At 37.1% G+C, this 27,479-nt stretch overlaps 1 protein-coding gene across 2 annotated transcripts in view; it reads right to left on the reverse strand.

Moving 5' to 3' along the window:
* The window catches only part of ITGBL1 (integrin subunit beta like 1), a 292,563-nt gene that overhangs the window by 90,998 nt on the left and 174,086 nt on the right, over window positions 1-27,479 (reverse strand). The gene's annotated exons all lie outside the window — the stretch shown is intronic.

The following is a 27,479-nucleotide window of genomic DNA, read 5'->3' on the forward strand; positions in this document are numbered from 1 at the left end:
CCTGTACTTTCTGTTCAATATTACTGTAGACTTAAAACTGCACTAAAAAATAAAGTGTATTACAAAAAGCATTGAAATATCATATGTTTTCTACAAGCTATGGTCTATGGTCATAATTCCAAAAAACTTGTAAGAAATATAAAAAAAATTACATGAAAGAGGAAACTTACAATTCAGACTACACTCTGAGAAGCAGTGAAAATGAAAGTAAAACATGAAACCTGTTACGAAATGAGTGAAACAGAAAACCGCAAGTTTTGGCCGGGCACGGTGGCTCACGCTTGTAATCCTAGCACTTTGGGAGGCCGAGGAGGGCAGATCACGAGGTCAGGAGGTCGAGACCACGGTGAAACCCCGTCTCTACTAAAAAAAATACAAAAAATTAGCCGGGTGTGGTGGCGGGCGCCTGTAGTCCCAGCTACTCGGAGAGGCTGAGGCAGGAGAATGGCGTGAACCCAGGAGGTGGAGCTTGCAGTGAGCCGAGATTGCGCCACTGCACTCCAGCCTAGGCGACAGAGCGAGACTCCGTCTCAAAAAAAAAAAAAAAAAAAAAGAAAGCCGCAAGTTTTAATCCTTATTTAATTCTCCTAAGTGTGTTATCTTTATTTGCAGACAAGATAAAGGAGTCTCCAAAAGGTTAAATGACCTATGCAAAGTCATACAGCCTATAAGTGTCTGAACCAGGATTTCACTCAGATCTTCTGCCTCCTATTCCAGGGCTCTTTTTAAGATATACCACTGTCTCCCTATTGAAGAAACACTAAGATCAAAATTGGAAAACATTTAATTAGCTAATCCCTTGACTCTAAAATGTTGTTTTCATATTTTAAGGTTTCTGAAATTAGGATCAATTTTAAAATGATTTCTTTACAAAAAAAGATGTACTCCTATTGTCTGAGAATTGGCACATTAACATCAATAAAAATATCTACTGATTCGATTTTCTCCAAAACTAAATTATCTTTAATAATAATGTATGCAGCTGGATTTTAAATTCAAATCTTTCATTTGTATTAAAAATATCTTTAGAAAGCACTGAAAAAGGCCATCATATATGCAAAGGACTGTCACAAGCAAAGCAATGCAGATAAAGGTGTAGAAACTGCCAGGTTTCCTGGAGTAGATGGTACTTTTTAGAGATAGATGAAAGATCTGACTGATTCAGCAAAAGGGCTATCTCTCGAGGACTCACATCAATCAGTCCCAAGCTAACTTCTAAGGTAAGCTGCTTATTTCAGAGAAAATTGTTATTCATTTACAATGGCATTTTTCTAAAATTAAAATGTCCACAATACTCATTCTTTTCTGTGCCATTAAATTGTAGTGTAATTTTCAAAGTGCTTAATAGATCAAATAGATGAGAAGGGCTATAAAAATCCATGGGTGGTAGTGATCTTCATTTTAAAATAGCAAAAGCATTCCAGAAAAGTTTGTAGACACTGTCTATGAAGAAGACTGCAGATCACCTGGGATCTCTTTAGAATGCAAATTCTGATTAACTGGGTCTGAAGTTGTATCTGAAATACAATTTGATGCTGATACGGTTAGTCTACAAACCACACTTTGAACAGCAAAGGTACAATGGTTAAGAGATCCATCACTTTGAACAGCAAAGGTACAATGGTTAAGAGGCCCGTCAACTCAACTGAGTCAAAGTTCTATCATTTATCAGCCATGTGATCAGATCCAAGCCATTCCCTTAAGTTCTACTTTCTCCCTGGGTAAAAGAGAAATCTACCGCATTTTAAAAATACATTATAGGGTTGATGAAAAATATATGTGCAGTCTTTAGAACAGTGTCTAACACATCATTAAATGGTCAATAAAATTAGCCATTACTGGCCGGGTGTGGTGGCTCACGCCTGTAATCCCAGAACTTTGGGAGGCCGAGGTGGGTGGATCACTTGAGGTCAGTAGTTAAAGACAAGCCTGGCCAATGTGATGAAACCCCATCTCTACTAAAAATACAAAAAATTAGCTGAGCATGGTGACGGGCTCCTGTATTCCCAGCTACTCAGGAGGCTAAAGCAGGAGAATCGCTTGAACCCAGGAGGTGGAGGGTGCGGTGAGCCTAGATCATGCAATTGCACTCTAGCCTGGGCAACAAGAGTGAAACTCCATCGCAAAAAAAAAAAAAAAAAAAAAAAAAAAAAAAAAAAATTAGCCATTACTATTATTAGAAACAAAATACTGAGTGGGGCCTGATGAGCCCTTGCAGTGCAGTGTAGTTACACAACTATCGAGCTACCACTGCAACCCTTAACCTACAGAAGAAGCAATACCATCCCTTGAATTCAAATTAAGTCTGTATATGATTTGTTCCTGGCCCGCTGACTTTTCATTGGCAAGGCAAAGACATACGAAGGCTTAACTGGCAGGAATATAATGAATTTAGAATTTGAGAAGGTATATGAAGAATCCACCCATTTATAACTAAGAAGTTCCTCAACAGCTAAAGTCTGTGCCAAGAGTGTTTACTAAGTCAATCTGTACACAGCAGGGCTACTGTCACTGGGCTTATTTCTGTCACTTTGTGACACCAGTGCTCTATCAGGCATGATGATTAAATCTACAACCTTTCATCTGGTAAAACAGGAAACGTAATTGCAAGGGTTGCAATTGCATCACTGAATGTCTCTTGCTTTAAAAAATAAATATACTGTCTTTGCCTCAGCATTTATCTACCAGCAGGGAACCATTATACAGTGACAATGTTCTGTTTCAGAAGCATTATCTCTGAATAATTACCTGTTCCTTGTCTCCATGGAAAGCTGTACCGCAGAACCTCTTTTAATCTGGTATATGGCAGGATTCACAGATTGTATTTTATTACCATAAAAGAAAATACCTTTCTCCACCCCCTACAAAGTGAAGGTAAAGGTTAGCCACGTGGTGAATGATGCTGCAGTCTGGGACCTTTGTCTTCTTCCCCTTCCGGAAGCACTCATCAACAAAGGGAATCTGTGGGTGGCTCCAGCTGGTTGCAGGGACCAGAATTTGAAGGGAGAGGAAATCCCTGATGCTGGGCTCTCCTGCCTGATTCTCCAAATGGTGACAGGGATAAAATGCAGAGGGGTACTGAGCTCTGTGTCAGGACTCGGCAAAGAGAAAGCACAGATGTTCACTGAGCTCTTCTCCCTTTCCTTTTATTCTACCTCTGTTTTTCTTTTGGTCTCAATTCATGAGCAACCCCGGGTCAGTCTGTATCCTGAGTCCACACTCACCTCCCTTCCATGGACAATTACTTCATTTCCTTTGGAATTACAGACTATTTTAAAATGCTTTCAGGTGAACACTTCAAGGCTCTGAGCAGGGAAAATAAAAAGAAGTGTAGTTACTGGGGCATAGAACATAAATGTTTATCTGGAGAGGAGTGGTTAGGAGGGAGCTGTGATTCAGGAAATAACGGTGTTTGCTTTCGCTAAAGCAACAGTTTTCACATTTGCACAACAACAGAAAGAAACCGGCAGAAACATTTCATTCCAAATGAAAGTATCAACAGATCCACGCTAAATAAAACATACGTACGCGAATTTGCCCAGAGGAAGCAGTGGGTAGGGTAGGTAAAGTTCAGCAAGCTTAGATTTCTTCTCACTCTCCAATGCAACCTAGTAAACATCTAGGAATATCTCCAGGAATCCTGGTGGCTTTAGGTCACCCTGTACAAATCACTAAGCCACATGAATATAAGAGATTGTATAGATTGTAAACTGGGCAGGGGAGATGTTTAGCCAGTCTAATGGAATGCTTACAAAATTTGTTCTTTTAGCTGTTTTCAGCAATAGGGTTTTTAAAAGTGGGATTTAAAACAGGCCCAGAAGGCCAGAATGTATACTCAAAAAAACTTTCATTCCTTTAAAATATTCTACAGTCAGACTATTTAGTACACTGCCCTGATGATCTCACCTAATGTGAAGGAGAAAGGTCATTTGTTAATTGTCCACTTTTAAATCATGAGTCTCCCTTTAAATTTGTGCTCTGCGAAGGTTAAGTGTGATTACAACAGATTTCCTTACGTCTTTGAACTACAGTGACTCACGGTGAACCCACTGCCTTTCCTCAGATGAAAGTCAACAGGAGATTTGAGTTTTATAATTTTATAGAATCATCTTGCCAGGAATCTGTACGGGAGCCATGCGTGAAGGAACAACTGTATTTATCAGCCTTTTATAAAAATAATGACATAATGCTTCTCCATGTGTAATGAGAAGTGTATGTATCTCATAACAAAACGAGAACTGTATGTTAGATAATTGGGTAGGAATAAGAAACTAATTTCAGCATACAAAAATATGAAACTTGATTTTATTTCACAAACATTTTTATGACTTTTAGAGAAAAGTGTAGATAGTTTTATTACTGTGGGCCTTAAGAGGTAATCTCTGAACATTTTTTACAAGTTGTTATTAGCTTACTCTGTCACAGGATCAAGCTAAATTATAAACCTCAGATTGCATTATCATATTAATATTTAATATTTTAAAATTTGTAGTAAATTATTTTTAAAAGGAAAGATCAAAACACACAATTTAAATAGAGAATAATATTAATCCTAGTAACATTAACAAGTGTCAGTGATTTCCAAAAATCACATTATTAACGAATTCAAATTATCTGCAAAATATAATCTAATCTCAATTAGAGAAAAGCAGCATAAATAATGAAAAGTTCTCATATGATCTGTAATTGTCTTTGATATTAAGTCACAACTACAGGAAAACGCACCCGCGCGTGCACACACACACACCCAGGCACACACACCCACACACACACACATCCCAGGCTCATTTCAGATTCAATTTTCTTTTCCCTTCCAGATCACTGCTGGGGAACCTAGAACTAACTGAATACTAGGCTAGAGTCCTCGTATTAAATTAAATAAAGATTTTCTATTCATGGATCTCTAACTACATAAGAATCCATGCTTAGAACCAGTTCTGTAATTACTGATACATGATCATTTATTTAAAAGAAGAAACACTGGATTCATCTGTGTGCTCATGTAGTCATTCGTTTCACAGTAAATCATTATTGTTTACTCTGAGTCAAATATTTGCTAGATTCTAGGTTTTCGAAATACAAAGAAAATCAACACTACTCATGGAGCTAACAGAGAGACCAATATCAACAAATAATTATAGTAAACGGCAAATACAAAACTAAAAGTGTGCACCGGTTTAGCTGGAATATGGAGGAAAATGTGATCACAGCTACATGTGAGGTTGCATTTTTTTCTAGCTTACAAGGTGTCAGTGGTTATTCTAGACAGAGAGAAGGGCAAAAGCAAGAACAAAGACTGAATTGGTATTGATGGAAGTAGGAAGGATTACATTTATATAGACAGAGAGATGCTGGTGTTATTACTAGCTGTGTAGGGATAATCATGATACTACCATCATCATGAGGTTGATGAGATTATTCAATGACATATGTCAAACATTTAGAACAGTGCCTAGAACTCTATAAGTACTCACTTAATGTTAACTACTATTATTCATTAAATCTTCCATCTAATATTGGAAGCATTGTTTAAGAATAAAAGTTTAATGATATAGATGGATTTTTGGATATGGAGAAAGGTTAAGTCGATCACCAAGCCTCTCGTAACATACTGAGGCTCCATGCAGCCAAAGAAACACGATAAATAGAAACCCCTGCCTGCTTATTTATATTCCACCATCTTAAATGTATTAAAACATTTCCTCCCATTTCTTTCTGTTCTATTATTTTTATTTGCTCCCAACCAGCCTCAGCTCTTGACCTGAGGGTGTACGTCTTCACTCAAATCCGTGCTGCCTCTGGCTTATTTCCTTGTCTGATCCAGGCTTTGGGGATAATCAGCCATACTTTTCCATTTCCTTATTTCAATTGTCCCCTCAAACTTTAATTTGTCATTGCTAACAGTCTCATTTCCTTTTGACTAAGATAAAGGTCTGCCTTTTCCCAAGAGAAGTCTTTTTGAGACTAAAATTTTTGAAAAGCTTTCTTTTTGTATTATCTTCATTTCAATGTATTAAGACTGAAAAATCTCCTGTCTCCAAAGTCTTAAGAAGAGATGGACAAGAGCATTTTAAAAGATGGAATAAAAATTCTAGAGTATAGGAACCTTTTTCAATGGGTACACAAAGCTCATGTTAGGCTTAGCAGCAATGTGGGTGGGTTAGTTTCTTTATCCCTTTTTAAGTGGGAGAAAAAAAGAAGGGCTCTAACCCTGAGTTTCTATAATAAAAGTTGAGCTTTTCATGGACGGTGAAACTAAGGCTCAAGGTCATATTTTCATTTTGCTGGAATGTCTGTAAGGGGTTCATGTGAGAAGCAACACTCTGTATGACAAATAGATAGAAATGGAAACACTGAGGCCCCAGGCTATACACTTCCAGATTTTTAAAAAATGCGTTTGAAAGCTGATAAAGTGGTAGATGTTTCTAATTCCATACACACCCAGGGAGAGGAAGGATGCCTGGGATGGAGACGTCCACCTGTACAAAGCTATTTATTCAAACAGATATTTTCCTGTTAATATTTCAGAAGAATGTGTATGATATTAGCATCAAGCAGCAGAAAGCTGTGTAGGTACAAAGGTGTCAACAGTCCTTTGGGAGACCATGATAAACCCAGGCAGGCCTCATTCACCTTGTCTGGTGATATAAAGAAAGGCTGAACCACAGCACCTGCTCCAACTTCGCAATTGATTTGCTTGTTATTCTTTTGGAGAGGAAAGGTGGAAGGTCAATGACAGTCACGACACAGAAACTCACTGTTCTCCACTGTGGGTACAGCCCCAGGTGCAGTTGTTCAGTATCAATCATCAAAGACAGGCACATTTACCATGGAACTAACAGCAATTATTCTTTAGATTTCCTCACTGGTGGGAGTCTCTGGCACTGGGAAAGACCGTGACAATAGATGACATACGTGTTTTAAATTTTTCCAAAATAAGGAATTTTGAGTGAAGTAAGATGACTGACTCTCCTTCTATTCCAACTTTGACTCAGCCACATTTCCTCTCATGTCCAGTGGCTCTGGAAAGACTCCAGGTACTTTTGAGAGTCAGCCAAAGAGAAGGTGAGTTGAGGACACATTCATTTTGAGATTAGTGGGGTACCATCACTTCTGTGGCTTTTCAGGGTATAGAAATGCCTTCTAGAAATACTGCTGTAGCCCTCTTGGGTCATGACAATTTAAGACCAGAGATCAAGTAATAAAATTGTACACATGCTATAATGCTCAGCCCACATTTAGGAAGATGAGAAGGAACAAGTTTTGAAATACACAGAGCCACTTACAACAGATGATATGATATAATTTACAAGAGCCACTTACAACAGCAATATGATATAATTACATCATATTCTAGATTTGTGAGGTTTATGGTATCTGTCTGATATAAAAATGTAATTTGTGTTGATTGCCTTTTCATCCTAAGTTAGTATTCACCTTAACTAACTTTGTACTTTTGATTTTGAATTCATTTTATTAAAAAGGACTCCCAAAATGTACACCCTGCAAAATGTGAATCTACTTATCTATTCTAGACAAAGACACGCATCCCAAATTGCAATGTAGAAATACAACGTAAAAATAGTTAAGACAATTTAGACCATAATATTAAAATATTGTAATTATGTTCATGGGCCATTTAAATAGAAAAATTGATTAAACGATGGAATATAATGCATATTATGCTTGGTCAAAATATCTTAATATAATGTATCACCATTAAAAACAATATACCAAGATTATATTACAACATGGAGTAAATTGTAAGACCTCAAATAGGTGCAACGAGTAAGCTATAAAGTTGTGCTTTAAAACTAGTTATAAGAGGACTAGTTTCATTTTAAGACAAAGCAAGAAAAAAGCCAAGAAGAAAATCATATCTCAACTAATCTATGTTTATGCCTATAGTTGAAATACTCTCAGTAAAGGAAATAATATTTTATACATTATTCTTTTTCAGATTTTTTGTAAAAAAGCTTTTCAAAATACATGGGAATACATAATTCAGAAACAGCTTCTTGATATATATTCTGTTGACTATGCCAAAGAATATGTCCAAAGATCACTGTATTCATTTCCTGGTCCTGCAATAACAAATTACCACAAACTTTATGCCTAAAAACAATACGCATTTATTATCTTACAGTTCTGGAGATCAGAAGTCCAAAATGGTTTTGCTGGGCTCAAATCAAGGTGTCATCAAGACTACATTCCTTCTGGAGGCTTTAGGATCTCTTTCCTGGCCTTTTCAAGCTTTTAGAGACAGGCTGCATTCCTTGGCTCTTGGCCCCCTTTCTCCATCTTCAAAGGCAGTAGTGGCAGGTTGAGTCCTTCTCATGTTGAATCACTTGATTCTGACTCTTTCGTTCCCGTGTCCACTTGTAAGGGCCCTTGTGATTGTATTGGGCATACCCAGATGATCCAGTATAATCTTTTGATTAGCAATCATAAGTGCCCTTTGCCATCTCATCTAACATATTCACAGATTCAAGGGATTACAGGGGTGTCTTTGATGGGGGCAGTATTCTACCTACCACAATCATCAATGAATTCTTTTGTCCTGTCGTGCTGTCATTTGGTTATAAGTCTGAAAATAAGCTATGGATCATCTTTGTTACACTAAGAAGGCTGTACACGTAATCAATGATACTCAAGATCAGTATCAACCTGAATGCAGTTGTATCTAGTGAAAACTGTGGTCTGCTCAGAAGGACTCCTTAAAGTCTTACAGTCTCACATCTCGTTCCCCCAATTCCCAAATGCCCCCAGTGGTGACCCAAGTTTAGAATGCTATCATCCCTCTATCATCAGTGATTGGTTCAAACCTGACCATTTCATCCAAGCAAAGTCAATCTGACTTTTTCCCCTGAATATTTTTTTCTCCCTTAAACTGCTAAGGAAAAGCCTCTAATCTTTCTTGGTCAGAGCATAGTAAAACTACAACCTTAGATGATGCTAAAATCCATGTTCCTCCTGTATGGAGAAAAATCCATCTGCAGTAGACAAGATTCAGATTAAAGGGCTGATAAAAGCAGAAATGTGTGTGTTGGAGGCTGTTGTGTCAATGCATGTGTGTGTACACGGGTGTAGGTGTGATAGAGAAAGTGAAAGAGTGAGAGAGTCTGTGGGAGGTTGTCTAAGTCCCTTTACCATTCTTCCCAAAGGTCATCTGTACCCCTGTCCTTTTTGGTTTGTGAGCACATAAATCATTTGTTTGTTTTTGGTTGTTTGAATTGGGATTCTGCCACTTTCATCTAAGGTCTTTTAATTAAAATAGATGCTGTATAGTTTTCTTATGTGCTCAGCACTGTAATTAATGACAAAGGATTTTAAAACGTAATAAAGAGAGCTAGAATTCTTTCAGGACATAGAAAACAAACAACAACTCTTTATATGTCCCAAACTGGAGATTGCTGCTAAGTGTGATCTGGTACCAGTAACACCATAGCTTTTTGTTGCTAAGTCTTTGATCTATAGTAGGTATCAACAATGGTCTCTTAAACACTTTCCTAATCTATTGCCCACGTTGAACAAATAATAGCAAATATTCTCACTAAACATAATTTCCCCCCATGTAGCTAGTTAATAGCACAGAAACAAAGTCTGTGGATTCAACCAGAATCTATAAGCGGCATATGTAAGAGGTAAATAGCAGCAACCCAAATTATTTCACTAAAATGAATACTAGGAAGATTCTCTAGTTATCTTATATTGCCAATGCAACTAATCACATTGAGTGAATGATTAAATACATGAATATATAGTGAAAAAATAGTTCTAAGCCAAGGAGGTAGACCCTGGATCATTCAATATCAACAAACCACTGTTACTGCTGCTTCATGATCCATTAATACACCTTCACTATTGTCTCCTCAGGTTCTGGGTGCTCTGCCACACTGAAATTGTCTTTGACAATTTAGCCATATCCCACACATTCACGAGATTCATATGGATATTCACTAGTGAAAGTTAAAACAATAATAATACAGCTGAAGGTTGATTTAGCCAGTCTATAAACTGGCTAAATACTAGGTTAGAGTCATGTAGGAATTGCAAAACATCAATCATATTTTTTATTAAATTTCTATATTTTTAATAAAAGACTATTTTTACATAATGAGATGAGTCTGCTTAAAACACTTTCAAATGAAACTTGATTAGCATAGAAATTAAAATTATTTCTCTTCTTGTTTCTGTATTCCTATTATTTCTAGAATGCCAGGTTGTACTCATATGGGCATCCAGTGCTTCCACATTAATCAGAATAGAGATCCTTCTCATGGATACACACTAAAACCTAAGGAATTATAGAACAAAGGTCATTCTCTTCTGAGAGTAAAACAGGAGAGGAATTCTTTCCTCTGCTTGAACTTCTGCTTGTTACCAATTATCCTAAAAAGAAACTTCAGTGACAAATTCTTATGACTTACAGTAAAATAATTTGGGGCTTGGTCTATCTTTTTATTTTTTAAAAGCAGAATCAAAAACTATAAATAAAACTGGATATCACAAGGTACTTCTATGTTTGACTACCTTTTGGATAATTTACTAATTTACTTAGTAAGCAATACAGTAGCTAGTTAAAGCATATGTAGCTCAAAATAATATATTGTGACAGCTAAAAGTCTTTGTTTGATTTTATGCAGAAATGTCTAAATCACTGCCACCTTTGTTGATATTATGGAGCCCTTTTATAATCTAGCCAAGGAAGCTATGGACTCTTTCTGCACAAAAATATTAAAAGTAAACACAATATATTTGTGCCATTTTAAGGAGTTCTCATTGTCTGATATCCAACCATCCTCTGGGGTTGCATGAATTCCAGGCTAAGAGTCCCTGGATATGGGATTCCCCAACTCCCTCATTACAACGCAGATTATTCTGGCCAAGGAAGCACATCAGAGCGTAGCTCTCAGAAAACTAGCTATGGGCTGCCTGCAGTGGCTCACGCCTGTAATCCCAGCACTTTGGGAGGTAGAGGTGGGTAGATCACTTGAAGTCAGGAGTTTGAGAACAGCCTGGCCAACATGGTGAAACCCCATCTCTACTAAAAATACAAAAATTAGCTGGGCATGGTGGTGCACGCCTGTAATCCTAGCTACTTAGGAGGCTGAGGCAGGAGAATCGCTTCAACCTGGGAGGCGAAGGCTGCAGTGAGCTGAGATAGTGCCACTGGACCCCAGCCTGGGCAATAGTGAGACTCCATTTCAAAAAAATAAACAATTATAAAAAGAAAACGAAAGAAAACTAGCTATGAAGGCAGAAAGCCAATCTCAGAGTTCTGAGCAACTTATACCACAGAAGGAAAGTTTTATGAAACAGATTTATACCCCCAGAATTTACGCCCAAATACTTCATATTCACACTGGAGATCTATTTACAAATAAAGACTCCCATCCTACCTAGGATATACATAAGCTGGATGAAACAATTACCTGAACTTATCATATCCTTTCATCTTTCTGTGCTTCGTGATGGGATTTCCTGTCTTGGACATATTCTTCCCCATTTCTCCAGGAGCAAACTTCTGACCATTCAAGACCTCCCTCACCCTCTTAATTTTGCACGTAGAGATCACCTCAAATATCTCCGTCAGAGCATTTACTACATTCTACTGCAATGATTTATGTTTTTCTCTTTCTTTTTTACGCTGTGTCTAATTGAACTTTGATACTTGTCTTAGTCCGTTCGAGCTGCTATAAAATATACCACAGATGAGTAGCTCATAAACAACAGATATCTATGCTTTGCAGTTCTGGAGCCTGCAAAGTCCAAGACCAAGCCACCGGAAGATTCAGTGTCTAGCGAGAGCCTGCTTCCTACCCATAGATGGCACCTTCTCACTGTGTCCTCACATGGTGGAATTGTCGAGTTAGCTTTCTGGGGTCTCTTTTGTTATTTATTATTTTATTATTATTATAATTACTTTTAGAGACATGGTCTCTGTCACCCCAGCTGAAGTACAGTGGTGCCATCATGGCTCACTGCAGCTTCAAACTCTTGGGCTCAAGAAATCCTCCCACCTCAGCTTCCTGGGTAGCTGGGACTACAGGCATGCACTACCACACTCTGGGGTCTCTTTTGTAAGAGCACCATTCCCTTTCATGATGACTCCACCCTCATGACCTAATCACCTCCCAAAGACCCCACCTTCTAATATCATTGACTTTGGGGCTAGGTTTCAACATTTAACTTTTAAGAAGGGCACAAACATTCAGGCCAAAGTAGTGTGCACAAATCAGCAAATAAAGTAGTATATGGTGGATAAGACATTTATTTTCTGAATAAATATCACTGGTAGAAGCAGGCTTGATTTCCCCTAAGAGGGTATAATCAGTTGAATAGTGTTCCTCAAAATTCATGTCCACCTAGGACCCCAGGGTGTCACCTCATTTGGAAATAGGGTCTTTGCAGATATAATTAATGACTAGAGCTGAATCATCCTGGATTTAGGGTGGGCCCTAAGTCCAAAGACTATTGTGCTTATGGGAGAAAGGAGAAGGGAGCTTGGACACACAGAGAGGCAGGTAAGATAGCCATGCAAAGAGAGAGGCAGAGAAGGGAGCGATGCTGTCACAAGCCAAGGAACGCCAAAAGCCACCACAAGTTGGAAACAGCAAGGAAGGATTCTCTCCTAGATCCTTGAGAGGGATCCTGACATTTTTCAATTTCAAATTTCTGATCTCCAGAGCTGTGAGAATAAATTTCTGCTGTTTTCAGCCATCAAATATGTGGTCATTTGTTTTTGCAGCCCTAGGAATCTAACCTGAAGGCAGGGGTGGGGTATACCTCCAATGTGGATCACAAGGGGTCACCTGCAGCTGAGAGAAGTGGTGTTTCAAAATTGGGCTCTTCAAAGAAACACTGTGCAAATGAAGGGTTTCCGGGGAGCATCTGAGGACAGTCTAACTTTCTCTGGGCTATTTCCCAGCATTGGTCCTGAGGAGCCTCTCTCTGGACGATGTGCAATGGTTTTACTGCTAACCTTGCCTTGGCTCATTGCTCCCCTGAGCATGCGCCTCACTTCTCAGAAGTGTCGCCTCTCACCGTAGCTGCGAAAGCCCAACCAAAAATCTGGGGACAAAGCAGACAAGGAGCCAGCTTAGCAGTGGACCAAGCAGGAAGGCTGGGCTGGGAACAGATTGTAGGGAGCTGATATGGATTTGCTGGTCAGTTCTTTGATTAAATAATGGAAAGTGTGCTCAAACTGCACCTACTCAGACTCATCCACAAAATTCTTAGTTTCATTAACAAGGAAAAGATAATCCTGATGAATGCCTATCCTCAACACATAAGATAATATGCATGGGAAAAAAGACAACATGGAAAACAATTAGTACTGTTGTGGTAACAGAACCAAATAATATTTTATTATTAACTATTACCATGGCTATTCTAGGAAAAAGAGTGGCTACACACGTTCCTCCATATTATTTTTCAAAGCAGAAATTATCTATGGTGAAAACCCAAAATGCATTTCTGACAAAGCCCCTTTTCTGGACTCTTTGACAATTCTATCTATTCAGCCAATTATCTTTCATATAGAACAAATAATCCTTGTCCTGTATGCTGCCGGTATTCAAACGTGCCTAAGGTGGTTCATTGTTCAAGATCTCCTCTCTGTATTTCTCTCTACACCCCTACCCAACCCACCCACCCCTCTTGCCCCTGACTCATTCCTTTCCCTCCTATCCCTATTCAACAAAGCTTTGGGAAAGGACACCACAGAGCAATAGGTTTTGTGCAACTTTTAAGCACTCCCTAAAGCCCTGTTTGCTCAGTGGGAAGTAGGGCAAAAACTAAAGTGTCCATCCTCCTGCTGCAGGACCGTGCCTGTTATACAACCCTGCAGAGTGGTGAGTCTTCATGTGGCTGCTCAGCAGAATCACCCAGGGAGCTTTTAAAATCCCGGACGCCCAGGCCATATTGCAGACAAATTAAGACAGGTGGGAACTCAGCACTGGTGTTTTAAAAATACTTCTGCAAGCTCTCCAAGTGCCCTCATCTCCTCCATGATTTTTTGAAGGATGAAGCCCACCTGACTTACATCTCCTTCCGGAAAACTTTATCCCTTGAGTTTGAAATTGTTTTCCTGATTCCTCTGCCATCTTCCCTGAGTTGTCATGTGGCCCACTTTCAATACTCCAATCTGGCCAAATATGACTTCCTGGGAGAGGGTCCCTGCCCTCCGTACTTACAGCAGCCCCCAGACTTCATGTTGGCCACTCTCTCATATTCTCTTGATTCCTCTTCTCATAGGACTATCTGAAATTATTTGTTTTCTGGTTTAACTTATTTTCCCAAACTCTATGACATCTGTTGCCTTGTCTATTTTTTCTCAGCACTGAGAGTGGTTCTGGGAACACAGGAGGACCCTAGTAAATATATGTTGACTGGGTGAGTGAATGAATGAATGAACATTAGCCTTGTTTTTCTCTATTAAATCGTATGCCCTGGAGGTCATTTGTATGCCGTCTACTTAAAACCCTGTAAGCCCATACAATTGTATATTAAAGTTAACAAAGAAGTTTTATATATACTGTTTCAAGTGTCTCTCACAACAACATTTCAGAGTAAACAGCAATTGTTATAATGCCATTTTAATAGATAACAAAATTAAGGGTCCAAAAAGTTTTTTTAAAAAATACAAAACTCTACAGAGTCACATTAATAATAAGTGTGTGAGACATCAGCTCTGTGAGGGTGTCATGCAGCCACGTGGCCGTCTCTTCCATCCCTGACCCCTCAGAGCACATGCCCTCACAGTTGGAGCCTGGCTGCTTTGATAAGCTACGGACGCTGAGGGAAGGCACGGCGTTGGCAGCATGTGTGTCTTTCTACCCAAGCAAGAAACTGATGCCTGTTAATAGTGTTTCCAGGGACCTTGCCAGTGAAGAGGAGAGTATCACTGATGAACAGATGAGCAGGGGTGAATAGTGTTGGCCTGTGCTCACCCTGTCATACCCTTGTGTGGTCACAAGACTCTAGGCCTCCTAACACATCCAAAATCTTATTACTAAGAAGTGTAACCTAAAAACTGCAATCCCTCTGGGTTTTCCTCTCTATGTAGAGTTATCCAGAATATATCTAGACTCAAGCATAAATTATGACACTTGGATTTTGCTACCACCTTTTTTTTATAATTATATTAAACTACACTCAAGAGGGTGAGTTTTGCAATTCTCTTTCACCATTGCAACTATAATTCAACAGTATCATTAACCATACCCAGACTTCCAGCAAATTAAAGAAAGCAGTAGGAGAGACTTTACCAGGAACTACATACCCCACATTTTCTTATGTTTTTCACATTCCTTTTAACTTCCTTTACTTAACTATTATACAATTCAGGGCTCTGGAAAGAAATCTTGGCAAAAGAGTTAACATCCTTATAAAGGACTTTATACATGACCTCAAAATATTTGCTGTTTCACCCTAGAGACCATCCAAGTCTTAAGCAGCTTACAACTGTACCATGCCAGGCCATTTGGTATTATTTACCAACATCCACATGGCATGAATATTTTAAGCATCAAAGAGGCCAAAATTATTTATAAACTTAAATAGGAAGCCAAAGAATCTTGCCTTTTTGCCTTTATCCAAATAGTAGGCAACACATGAAAAATAAATATTTATGGAGAACCAAAATCTCATCCATCTTAAATTGTTATATTCCAAAGGAAAGAATGCCATAACTGAAGAATATATTAGTTTGAATCCCAAGCAGACTCTTGGTAGAAAGCAGAGTCTGAAAGAACGATGGGTTAGTCACATGATTCTCATGACACATAGTCGGATCTTAGTCTGTCTAGTTAGCTTTGCAAAACCAGACACAAAGTCTGCTATGAAGGTGAGTCAGAAATGACAGGCATGGTGTCCATTTGAGTAGATATAAAATCTAGGGGTCCAGATGAGTCAGAACACAGTGTCAAATTCACTTATTGCAAAGAGAGGTTAAAGGGAGGCAATGCAAGCTTATGGAGCTAAGTTCAAGGTCACAGAGAAGGGTTTTGCTGCCAGTTCAGAGTATGACTTGCTGGGTCACACAGCTGGCTAGTGACTGAACCCGGACCAACTCAGGGTCTACTCACCTCTATCCCAGCAGCTTACTGTTCAACGAACTGTGCAACGTGTCCCTTTGCCATTTTAAACATGTAGGCATCTATATACATACCCAATATCTAGATAATAGTAATCTCATTCTCAAAATACAAATCTGACTGCCGACAGTTGTCATTTTAATACTTTGCTGATATGAATGCCTTCGAATAAAACAATTTTGGATTTGTGCTTGTTTTCTCATCTTCTGTCAGTAGTTAAGTAAACATGATACAAGGTGCAGAAGGGCACATGAAAGGATGCTAAAGTATTTGTCTTGTTCATGGAAAAACTTGAATCTCGCTAAATTCAGTTAAACAAAACTTGGCATTTTAGCAATGACCCAATGGATAGGCATGAAGCAACGTTAACTTGATATTTCTATGACATCATTTTACTAACAATTAACCTCATAAGACAATTATGACATAGAGAGCTCTGCAAAGAAGTGGCTTTTTCTGTCTGAAACCTGTCAATCACAGAAGAAGAAGTTAGGTAGTGGGGGAGAGATATATTTCCCCCCAGGCTGTCTCCCACCATTTTCTTACTTTTTCCAAATCATCACAAGTGAGTATGCTTCCTGTTCTTTACACGTTATTCCCATCATAACTCAGAGTTCCTGCCCCTGCTGTTCCTCCTACCTGGGATGTCTTTTTTTTTTTCTAAATTATTGTCTGGCTAATGCTACTACTCATCTCTGCAGACACCCACTAGGTTCACTCATTTCATGAAGCCATATTTGCACACAGATTGAGCAAATGTCATCTTCCTCTGATTCTCAAGACACTCAATCCCTTCTCCCGACATATTTGTCACAATGATCACAAATGCTTAGCTCAGGGGCAGCAGGCTTTTTCTGTAAGGGGCTACATGAGAAATATTTCAGGCTTTGTGGGCCACGTGCTCTGAGTCGCCAGTACTCAACTTTGCCATTACAGCAAGAAAGTAGCTATATGTAAACAAATGAGCGTGGCAATTATCTAATAAAACTTTATTTACAAAAAGAGAATGTAGGCCTAACCCTAGGTTTTCTGACCACTGGCTTAGTCCAGAGATACATGGTGGTAAGATCAATAAATATTAGATTAACTATGATAAGCAACATCATTTATGAAAATATGATGTACATGTTGTCTGTATGCTGTGAGTATAGAGTATCTGCATTCATTTTGCAACTATAGCACAATGACCAGCCCTATTAAGTTTTGTGTATCCTAAGAGGGGCATCACAGGTTCTGATCAGCTATGTGACTCTACAGGCTACACAAAGAGATAACACTCTGCTTCATTGGTTTTCTATTAGAAAGAACATCTGTTGAGGCTGATTCTATGAAGATTACGGCTGATAACCAGAGCAAATTGTTTCCCATAAAAGTATCTGGTTTGCCTGTTTATATTGAATGAAATCAGGTAAATAACTGCTAACGCTCTCCACTACAATCTGCACTATAATTTTAGTGTTTTAATAGAAATAAATATATAATCATAGTAACAAAACCGTCACACCTGTCACACATTTATTTTAAGCTTGCTTGGAGAAATTGGAATTAAATTCAAGTCCAATTTTCTATTTTTGTTTCAGATAGATTCTGACAATATTGGTTGCAGTCTTTACTAGGAAGTTACCTTAGCCAAAGAATTTCACTGGTTTTCAACTTACAACATAAAAATAATGCAAAATGTAATAAAACTTGTCTATTTATTTGGATCAATTCCTATATTTGATACAAACTGTTCTGTTGCCGTAGATAAAGATTGTTTCTTTAGAACAGAAAAAAAATACTCTCTCTTACTTGGTAGTAATACAGTTTTCGGGACTATTAGTTAGAAAAACCTCAGTTAATTAAAATATATTATGTTTATTATTTTCCACTGAATTATTTTCTACCGTCTCTTAAAAATAAACAAAATTATTAAATTCAGCTTCTGGATTCTTCTTTTCTCTCTGTTCTGTTGAATATAACAATAGCAAGATGAAAGGCAAGATCAAACACAAGAGGAGAAATAAGGAACATAAATACCCACTGCAAAGGGGAGTCTCTGAAAAATCAACTTGAATGAGATCGTCTCTTCTATTTAACAAGGCTCTGTTCCATTCCCTTTAATAATTTCCTTTCACATATGCAGATTATGTTATTAGCTTAGTAAATGCTACTTCATCATATGACTGACAGATTTAATACTGGATTTAACTAGGACCTTCAAGTAGACGACTATTCTGAGCACCTGCACCTTTAGCTATCTCTATGAGAATACACAATGTCCCAACACAGAAATCCAAGTGCATCATAAAGATAGATAAAGGATACCAGAAGCACCCTATTTAATTCTCCCTTGATCTCAGTCTTCTCGTATCAATACTATCCTTAATAACCTCATAATCAATAACAATTACATTACTGATGTGTTCTGAAATGTATGATGCATATACAGTTTAAGATATCATAATGAGTATAAAGAAAGCAAATGATAAACAGGCTCTTCTATTTCTACATATAATGGTACTATTATGGGCTATTGCATGGTAATAGAGCATATACAAGCCGTAATAGTGGGCATTGTCAGTTCAAAGCATGATCAAAGGTGCATGGAAGACTCCCTGGTGGTATGCAGGCTTATTCTCATCCTTTAATGTCCATAACATGACAAAGTCCAGGCCTTTCCTTCTGAAACAATTCACCAATTCATTTATATTTCTCCTTATCTGATGCACACTAAAGGCAGGACCATTCCTCTTGGATAAGAAATAGTAAATAAGTTAATTTTGCAGGGTCATTTATTTATCATCTTTGGCTATAGTTTATAAAAACTAGGTTTCAAATGGCGTAACTCAGTGCATGACTATTCCAGGGTCCTCTAGCACTGGCAGAAATAATGAATCAATCTAGCAGAAAGCTCAGAATAGAGTAAATCTGAATCCCACTTGCTTTCTCAAAGTACTACTGCAAGAACACATTGGGGTTCCCTTGTCACCTAAACACTCAGCACATTTCCTGCAGCAGCAAACTTATGATAAGATGGTTAATCATGCCACAAAGGATTTTAAAATATAATCAGAATCACTATATATGGTATGCTGCTTAACTGAAAATGTTTGGAGGACTTCCAAATTTTTAAACTTTCTCTTTGTTCCAAATAAATAAACTCTCTGTAAACATGAATAAGAAAGGTAATGATTCAGCTGTCCAAAATTACATAGAGTAAAAAACACACAGGTCAAAAAAAAAAAAGAAAAAGAAAATAAAAAGGAAAGAAAGCATGCATCATGAAAACTTCTCTGAAAAATAAAACAGGAAATTAAAGATGGGCTTTGCCAATAAAAAGGAAAGATAAATTGTGACTTCATTGAAAAATATCCAGATGGTGAGAATTTGGCATGCTATTATTCTTTGAAAGTATGTTCCTAGGTAAGGGAATTGAAACAATTCTTAATTCATTAATTAAAGCATGCTAATTGATAAAAATGAGGACATGGTTTCTGTTTTCTAGAAGTTACAACATTAAATAATTAGCCTCCATCTATCATTCTTCCCCCATTTCACACCTTCCCTTATGGGGGTGTATGGTTATGTGTTTAAGGAACTAAAACATATGCAATACCGCTTAGAACAAGTCTGATAAAAGAAAACCAAAGAGCAAACAGGACAGATAAGAAAAGCACATGGGATTGCAGTATCAAATGAAAGGATGACTTAGACACAAGGACAAATGATGATCAAAGAATGCAAATACTGAAAACACAAGCCTCTGCATAATAATGCCTGCAGATAAATCATGCACTTTGATGATTATAGAAGTCAATGAAAGAAGTTTGATAAATGGCAAAAGTTTGTAACACCAACAGCAAAATACATTGAGAAGAACTAACAGATTATTTAAATTGTCACTAGTAGTGGGTGAAGAAGACTTTTCTTACGCCCCTGGCAGGAGAGCACACCTGTATAATTTATTTTAGAGATTATAAATTGGACTTTTTTCTTCAAAATACTTATTTTTTTTCATTTATACCTATGTATTCCATATCCAAGAATTAATACTAAGAGATTTGTACATGAATCCTGCTGCAAGAATATAAATTATGGCATTTAGAACTTGAATAAGAGAACATATAGATATCTAATAAAAAGAGGATTGATTGAATTATTTTGCTACAACTATATAATGGAATATTATGCAGCCATTTCAATGATTCTGCAGAATTATATTTGTAACAGGAAATATGTTTAACAGATATTGTCCAATAAATTGGCATGTAACAAGAACCTGTAAGTTATCCAAAACAACAACCTTGGAGTCAGAGAACATGTATTAATTTTTTTTAAACTTGCACCACTGGAATTATGTAAAATGGCAAACTGTTCAGATATCTAATTTCTTTTTCTGTAAAAAGAATAATAATTATATGTCTTCCTGCCTCATTGTGGTGTTAGGAAATTTTTAAAAATGTATTCAATGTTCCTATCATTTTACCTGTTGACTAAGTGCACATAAATGCCATTGATAGGACAGCATAAACACATCATTTATAAAATATATGCATGGTTTTTTTAGACCTATGTATTCCATATCCAAGAATTAATATTAAGAGATTTGGACATGAATCCTGCTACAAGAATATAAATTATGGCATTTATAAATTATGTATATAAAATATAAATTATGTAAGTATGATTTTTGTTGTGTTTGTTTACCTTGGCTTAACCACATTCCCTACATTTTATATGGGGAATCGATTATCAGTCAGGGGTTCTCCTGCGATAACACCTCCCTCCAAAATCTCACTTGTTTAAAACAACAGGAGTTTCTTTCTCACTCACATCATAGAACCTTGGTGGATTAATAGAGGTTTCTGCTACCCATCCTCATTCAGAGACCCAGGCTAATGGGTCAGAGGTGATCTCCAGCGCTGCAAATCCTCCTGCCTGAGAGAATGGCAGATTTTTCACTGCCTCTTATAGCTTCTGCTCAGATATGATGCAAATTAATTTTACTCACTTTTTTTTTTAAGCCAAAGTCAAACTCATGCTCAGGAGAACATCGATAATAACAATGATGTATTCTTTAATCAGGAAGAATGTAAAACGAATGTTTAGCCTATCATAAGCCATTATAGTTTTTGAGCAGAACACTAGGAGACTAGAGGAAGTGTTTTCCCACCTTTACTCCCAGGAACCAAAATTAGGATGAATGTCTTTATATCTATATTGGCTATATGAGCTACATCTAGTTACATGAAAACATATCTACAGCCAATATGGTATAGAAATCAAGGAATCACAGGATAGAGAATGTAAGATATCATCTAAGTTATTCTACCTTCAAGACATAATGATCACACTTAGTCACCACGAGCAGAAACAAGAAATTAGAAATTTAACTTAATTTCTGATATATATATATAATCATATATATATGATATAAGGATATATATACACATATATATTGCCTTCACCTGGTCCCTGATGAACTTCAGTATATTCTACTAGGATTTTTTTTTCCAGCTGGTGAGCTGATGGGGCTGTCGGGATTGAGAAACTGATGGGTCTTATAATTGCTTTCCTAACTCATGTAACCACAGCTGCAGTTTTCATTCACAAATTGCAAAACGAACTCTTTAAAAGTTTTCATAATGGTCATTTGCTTCAAAACATCCAGTGCCAATGAGTTTGCAGATGTAGCACTATGAGAAAGAAAGGGTCCCTGACCTTGACCAAAAGCACTCAACTGGCTGTCATAAATTCTTGGTTTCCGTTTTCAAAAATCTTACATATTGTCATGATTCCCTGCGAAATCACTTTGCTCATGTAAGGAAACTGATGAAGCTTATTTAGTTTTAAAGCACTTCAAGAGGCTGAAATGAATTACAAACAATTTTAAAAATCGTAATTCTACACACTTATTCAACACCTTTTTAATAAAATAAAGTTTGAACATACTCTATTGCTTAAAAAATGGTAGCTAAATAAGTTAGTGAATCTCGAGAAAGGAAATATGCATGTTTGAGGAAAAATCTAGTGAAATTTATAAAAGATCAATATATTAAGTCCCCAATAATTTTATTTTACTTGTTCTACACATTAAAAAATTTAGAGACAAATGAAAAACCATTGCTATAAGTATATACTTACAGTGATTTTCTCTGTTTGAGAGCTATTTTGTATGCTTTTCTTATTTTTCCATTATATGGTTTGACATTTTTAACTTCAAAATATAAAAGCATTTGTTAAAAGTATACATTTTGCTCATTTCTTTGTTTTAAAATATAAGTGCATATCCCTATTGGGTTCTGTTCTGTTTACTTCTACTGGTGACATAACCATTTGGATTTTAAATAATTTTACCAAACGTGAACCCTTTAAATAATGTTTTAAGATATCAGACCTCCCTTTGCTTTGTTTACCACTTTAAGATAACAGTAAAAATCACTGTACCTAAAGTTCTCTAACTTAAATGTAACTGAAAAAGTATCCTCAAGATCAAAAATCTCTTTTTGAGATAAAGTCATTTTCTTTCCCTCCCAAGGTTTTCAATTTGAAATGGAATTTTCCCCAGGATTATAATACATTTTTGAAAATATACACGATTTTTTTTAAAAAGAGACAGTGGTTAGCCTTCCTATGTTCATTTTTTTACATGGCTGGGCCCAATAGATAGAGCTTTTTGTAAATGTAAAATAATAATGTAAAATTATTTTTTGCTGTAGATTACAAGTGTTGGTAACTAAGCAGTCTCAGGGATACCAATTTTAATCTTTGTTGCTTTAAAAGCATGATGGCTTATGCAGCACTATAATGACAATATTACAATGCAGATACAACGATGATTCCTGTCTGGGGTTACTGGTGAAATATAGGGCTAGTCAAAAATACTTTTGAAATTTAAAATAAATTATTATACCCATATCCTACTCCTCTACTCTTCTACTTAAAACCATTAGGGGAAAATACTGGATATGAGAAAATATCTATGCTGCAAACAATCTGAGACACTTTATGGAGTTTTCTTTATAAAGAATACTCTAAAGAATCAAAAATACAGACAATACCAAGAAATGGCAAGGATGTGGAGAAACTGGAAACTCCACACGCTGCCGGTGGAATGTAAAATGGTATCACCATTTTGAAGACAGTCCTGCACTACCTCAAAAGGTAAAACAGAGTGACTCTATGACCCAGCAATTCCACTCGCAGATACAGATCCCAAAGAAATTAAAAGACACGTCCACCCAAAAACGCACAGGAATGTTTGTAGCAGCATTATTCATAATGGCCAAAAAGTAGAAACCCCATGTCCAAATGCCCATTAACTGATGAAAGGTTAAATAACTGTGGTGTATCCATACAACAGGATATTATTCAGCCATAAAAAGCAATGAAGGACTGACATATGTTACAACTTTGATAAAGCTTGCCAACACTTACGCTAAGTGAAAAAAGCCAGATGCAAGAAGATCACGTATTTTATGATTCCACTTGTACGGAATATCCAGAATAGACAAGTCCATAGAGACAGAAAGTCGATTGGTGGTTTCTAGGGTTTCTGGGACAAGAGAATGGGGAGTGGCTGCTATAGGGTAACAGGGTATTTTATCATGATAAACATTTTTTTTGGAATTGGACAGTGGTGATGGCTGCATAAGTATGTTAATATATTAAAATACTGAGCAGTATGTGAATTTTATGGTATGTGAATTATATCCCTATTAAAACACATTTTTTAAAAAAGAAAAATGCAATGTAAAATTAAATTTCTGATCTAATGTTCAAGTGAAGAAAGTATTTCTCTGTTTCCTCTTTCTTGAACAAAATTGGTAATAATGTCAATTACGAGTTCTTCAAAAGCACATTTCATATTAACTTTGCTATTCTCATGTGAGAACTGAAACTGAATTTCTTATTTTGATAAATCAAGAGGAATGGAACCTGTGTTCTTCTAGATGAATTTGTCCTTCTCCAATTTGTACTGATCTGATATCAAGAACACACCTGAGGCTACATGCCTTCCTTCTAAAATGACAAAAGCTTATTCATAGCTATTTGTTTATACAATGGATTTTCAAAAGCCAACACTGTCCTCAAAATAATCCTACTGGGTTTCATAAATGTCAGTGGACAATTAAATGGTCTCATTCAGAAAGCTTTAAGCAAACGTCTAAACTGTGTTTCTTTTTTTAATGCAACATTGAACTGAACTGAACTGAACTGAAATTGAACATAACTTAAGGCTAAAGTAGACTGACAGTGAGTGAGAGAGAGAGTCTGTGTGCAAAAGATATATATATAGAGAGAAAGAGAAATATATTTCTCTGTGTACTTTCACTCATGGAAATTGGATTATTAGTTCTAAAAAGACAAATAGCCCCTCATTCAGGGATCTCAGCTGTTTTTTAAATTAAGATGGGTGTGCATTCCACACCACACCTATTCCAAAATTGACCACATAGTTGGAAGTAAAGCACTCCTCAGAAAATGTGAAAGAACAGAAATTATAATAAACTGTCTCTCAGACCACAGTGCAATCAAACTAGAACTCAGGATTAAGAAACTCACTCAAAACCGCTCAACCACATGGAAACTGAACAACCTGCTCCTGAATGACTACTGGGTACGTAATGAAATGAAGGCAGAAATAAAGATGTTCTTTGAAACCAATGAGAACAAAGACACAACATACCAGAATCTCTGGGACACATTCAAAGCAGTGTGTAGAGGGAAATTTATAGCACTAAATGCCCACAAGAGAAAGCAGGAAAGATCCAAAATTGACACCCTAACATCACAATTGAAAGAACTAGAGAAGCAAGAGCAAACACACTCAAAAGCCAGCAGAAGGCAAGAAATAACTAAGATCAGAGCAGAACTGAAGGAAATAGAGACACAAAAAACCCTTCAAAAAAGTAATGAATCCAGGAGCTGGTTTTTTCAAAAGATCAACAAAATTGATAGACCACTAGCAAGACTAATAAAGAAGAAAAGAGAGAAGAATCCAATAGACGCAATAAAAAATGACAAAGGGGATATCACCACTGATCCCATAGAAATACAAACTACCATTAGAGAACACTGCAAACACCTCTACGCAAATAAACTAGAAAATCTAGAAGAAATGGATAAATTCCTAGACACATACACTCTACCAAGACTAAACCAGGAAGAAGTTGAATCTCTGAATAGACCAATAACAGGTTCTGAAATTGAGGCAATAATTAATAGCTTACCAACCAAAAAAAGTCCAGGACCAGATGGATTCACAGCTGAATTCTACCAGAGGTACAAGGAGGAGCTGGTACCATTCCTTCTGAAACTATTCCAATCAGTAGAAAAAGAGGGAATCCTCCCTAACTCATTTTATGAGACCAGCATCATCCTGATACCAAAGCCTGGCAGAGACACAACCAAAAAAGAGATTTTAGACCAATATCTTTGATGAACATTGATGCAAAAATCCTCAATAAAATACTGGCAAACCGAATACAGCAACACATCAAAAAGCTTATCCACCATGATCAATGGGCTTCATCCCTGGGATGCAAGGCTGGTTCAACATACACAAATCAATAAATGTAATCCAGCATATAAACAGAACCAAAGACAAAAACCACATGATTATCTCAATAGATGCAGAAAAGGCCTTTGACAAAATTCAACAACCCTTCATGCTAAAAACTCTCAATAAATTAGGTATTGATGGGATGTAGCTCAAAATAATAAGAGCTATCTATGACAAACCCACAGTCAATATCATACTGAATGGGCAAAAACTGGAAGCATTCCCTTTGAAAACTGGCAAAAGACAGGGATGCCCTCTCTCACCACTCCTATTCAACACAGTGTTGGAAGTTCTGGCCAGGGCAATCAGGCAGGAGAAAGGTATAAAGGGCATTCAATTAGGAAAAGAGGAAGTCAAATTGTCCCTGTTTGCAGATGACATGATTGTATATCTAGAAAACCCCATTCTCTCAGCCCAAAATGTCCTTAAGCTGATAAGCAACTTCAGCAAAGTCTCAGGATACAAAATTAATGTACAAAAATCACAAGCATTCTTGTACACCAATAAAAGACAAACAGAGAGCCAAATCATGAGTGAACTCCCATTCACAATTGCTTCAAAGAGAATAAAATACCTAGGAATCCAACTTACAAGGGATGTGAAGGACCTCCTTCAAGGAGAACTACAAACCACTGCTCAATGAAATAAAGGAGGATACAAACAAATGGAAGAACATTCCATGCTCATGGGTAGGAAGAATCAATGTCCTGAAAATGGCCATACTGCCCAAGGTAATTTATAGATTCAATGCTATCTCCATCAAGCTACCAATGGCTTTCTTCACAGAATTGGAAAAAACTGCTTTAAAGTTCATATGGAACCAAAAAAGAGCCCACATTGCCAAGTCAATCCTAAGCCAAAAGAACAAAGCTGGAGGCATCACGCTACCTCACTTCAAACTATACTACAAGGCTACAGTAACCAAAACAGCATGGTACTGGTACCAAAACAGAAATATAGACCAATGGAACAGAACAGAGCCCTCAGAAATAATGCTGCATATAAGGTACAACTATCTGATCTTTGACAAACCTGACAAAAACAAGCAATGGGGAAAGGATTCCCTATTTAATAAATGGTGCTGGGAAAACTGGCTAGTCATATGTAGAAAGCTGAAACTGGATCCCTTCCTTACACCTTATACAAAAATTAATTCAAGATGGATTAAAGACTTAAATGTTAGACCTGAAACCATAAAAACCCTAGAAGAAAACCTAGGCAACACCATTCAGGACATAGGCATGGGCAAGGACTTCATGTCTAAAACACCAAAAGTAATGGCAACAAAAGCCAAAATTGACAAATGGGATCTAACTAAACAGTTTCTGCACAGCAAAAGAAACTACCATCAGAGTGAACAGGCAACCTACAGAACGGGAGAAAATTTTTGCAACCTACTCATCTGACAAAGGGCTAATATCCAGAATCTACAATGAACTCAAACAAATTTACAAGAAAAAAACAAACAACCCCATCAAAAAGTGGGAGAAGGATATGAACAGACATTTATCAAAAGAAGACATTTATGCAGCCAAAAAACACATGAAAAAAATGCTCATCATCACTGGCCATCAGAGAAATGCAAATCAAAACCACAGTGAGACACCATCTCACACCAGTTAGAATGACGATCAATAAAAAGTCAGGAAACAACAGGTGCTGGAGAGGATGTGGAGAAATAGGAACACTTTTACACTGTTGGTGGGACTGTAAACTAGTTCAACCATTGTGGTAGTTGGTGTGGTGATTCCTCAGGGATCTAGAACTAGAAATACCACCAGACCCAGCCATCCCATTACTGGGTATATACCCAAAGTATTATAAATCATGCT

Source organism: Symphalangus syndactylus, chromosome 15 (genome assembly GCF_028878055.3).
Source record: "Symphalangus syndactylus isolate Jambi chromosome 15, NHGRI_mSymSyn1-v2.1_pri, whole genome shotgun sequence".
Taxonomy (NCBI): domain Eukaryota; kingdom Metazoa; phylum Chordata; class Mammalia; order Primates; family Hylobatidae; genus Symphalangus; species Symphalangus syndactylus.